The 2,340-nt window shown below is 42.6% G+C and overlaps 1 pseudogene across 1 annotated transcript in view; it reads right to left on the bottom strand.

Moving 5' to 3' along the window:
• The window catches only part of LOC308153219 (sodium/potassium/calcium exchanger 3-like), a 16,250-nt pseudogene extending 15,125 nt beyond the window's left edge, over positions 1-1,125 (bottom strand). Inside the window, exon 1 of the transcript in view lies at positions 1,011-1,125. The product of the transcript in view is annotated as a sodium/potassium/calcium exchanger 3-like (transcript). The remainder of the gene's footprint in view (positions 1-1,010) is intronic.
• Positions 1,126-2,340: the final 1,215 nt, after the last annotated feature.

Consider the following 2,340-nt stretch of genomic DNA (forward strand, 5'->3'; position numbering starts at 1 on the left):
CAGCTGACTGAGGGGGCTCTTTTGGATGTTCAACTCTTGGCAGGCAAGGGCTTTATAATGGTAACAGGCAGGGTCACTCTTTTTAATATGGCTCCAGAATTTAATAGATCTTTTCTGTATATTTAGCAGTAAAGGATATTGGCCTAATTCAGCCCTGCATGCAGAGTTTGGGCATTTTCTTTGTACCCTGATAATAGTTTTGCAGAACTCTGCATGCAGGATCTCAACTGGGTTTTTGTCCCATTTTGCCCAATCACTTTGTAATAAGGGACCCCATACCTCACTGCCATACAATGCAATTGATTCTATAACTGATTTAAATATTTTGAGCCATGTCCTAATTGGAATTTGGATTTGAATTGAACGCTTGATGGCATAAAAAGCCCTTTTTGCCTTGTCTTTGAGTTCCTTCACAGCTGCACAGAAATTCCCAGTGGAAGTAATTTGTAAACCTAGGTATGTATAGGTATTTGTCCGTTCTATTTGGGTCCCACCTATTTTGAACACTGGTTGATTCTTCTGTAACCGTGATCGCTTTTGGAAGGTCATAATTTTGGTCTTTTTCATATTTACTGTCAGGGCCCAAGTCTGACAGTACTGATGAAGAATGTTCAGGCTTTGCTGAAGACCTTCTTTAGTTGGGGACAGTATGACTAGGTCGTCTGCATAAAAGAGACATTTAATGTCTGTGTCAGTAAGGGTGAGACCAGGTCTCTCTCTCTCTCTCTCTCTCTCTCTCTCTCTCTCTCTCTCTCTCTCTCTCTCTCTCTCTCTCTCTCTCTCTCTCTCTCTCTCTCTCTCTCTCTCTCTCTCTCTCTCTCTCTCTCTCTCTCTCTCTCTCTCTCTCTCTCTCTCTCTCTCTCTCTCTCTCTCTCTCTCTCTCTCTCTCTCTCTCTCTCTCTCTCTCTCTCTCTCTCTCTCTCTCTCTCTCTCTCTCTCTCTCTCTCTCTCTCTCTCTCTCTCTCTCTCTCCCTTCCCATCCCTATGGAGCAGGTGAACACGTGACGCACCTGTTAGTAGAAGGAGGTGCAGCAGGAGCCAGGTGGCCGTGATCACACCGACCCCACCGACGCAGAGACGCCGGAAGAGGCGCGTGCGGCGCCCGGGTCTCCCAGCCGCCTTCATCTCGCCGCCCCCGGTGCTCAGAACATCTCGTGCGCCATCGCAGCAGCTCACCGGTGGTTCTCCGGTTTGGTCTCGGATCAGATCAAAGATGCAATTATTTGTTGTCTTTTTTCATGCACTCTCCTCTCGGTGAAACCGGGTTCTCTTGGTAGGCTACCTACGTCCATGTCATCATGTCAGCGTCGGAACCCCCAGCCCTCATTGTGGAAAGCACTTTGAGCAGCTGCAGGAACGTTTGCAGGAAAAGAAAGTGCTCTAGAAATAAAGGTTATTATTATTATTGTTATTATTATTATTGTTGTTGTGTCCAGATCCGCTCGCCTCCACGGAGCGGTGAGACAGAAACGCTGGAGAACGAGATGCTCCTTCTCCTTCTCCTTCTCGCAAACAGAATAATATGGTTTTCCAAACGAAACCCAGAGTCGGAGATGTGTCTAATAGATGGATTCTGATATAGATGGGGGTCTGATCGCCTCCCTTCTGCCCCCACACAGTCTGGGCTCCGTCACGAGGGGGTGTTTTCCGTGAGGCTCGTGGTGGTGCCTCCATCAGGGTGGGGCGCACGAAGGAGCTCGGTCGTGTTTGTCTACATTATTATATGATATATTATTATTATTATTGTTATTGTCTACATTAAAGATGTTTGTCTACATTATTATAATTATTATTATTGTTATTGTCTACATTAAAGATGTTTGTCTACATTATTATATTATTGTTATTATTGTTATTGTCTACATTAAAGATGTTTGTCTACATTATTATATTATTATTGTTATTGTCTACATTAAAGATGTTTGTCTACATTATTATATTATTATTATTATTGTTATTGTCTACATTAAAGATGTTTGTCTACATTATTATAATATTATTATTATTATTGTCTACATTAAAGATGTTTGTCTACATTATTATTGTTATGAAGGCCCACAATTTAGAGCCAGTTAGTTTCCCCAAATCAGCCCTATTTTGCCCCTGTTATTTCCTTAATTATTTTCCATACTATTCATGTACGTTTTCATGAAGGTGTATGTATTGTTATTGTAATTGTATAAGTTCTGTCTTAGATTTGTTCAGTATTGTGCAAGCGCCAGATTAGTGGGCGTGGTTTTGATTGGCGTACGTGACTTGATGTATGTTCGGTTGGTATCTATAGCTACGGAGGTGGTCTGTGCGTTAGAGTGAAGAGGAATGAGAAGTTACTCCTGTCAG

This window comes from Nansenia antarctica, assembly GCF_963989245.1.
Source record: "Nansenia antarctica genome assembly, chromosome: 3".
In the NCBI taxonomy this organism is placed as follows: domain Eukaryota; kingdom Metazoa; phylum Chordata; class Actinopteri; order Argentiniformes; family Microstomatidae; genus Nansenia; species Nansenia antarctica.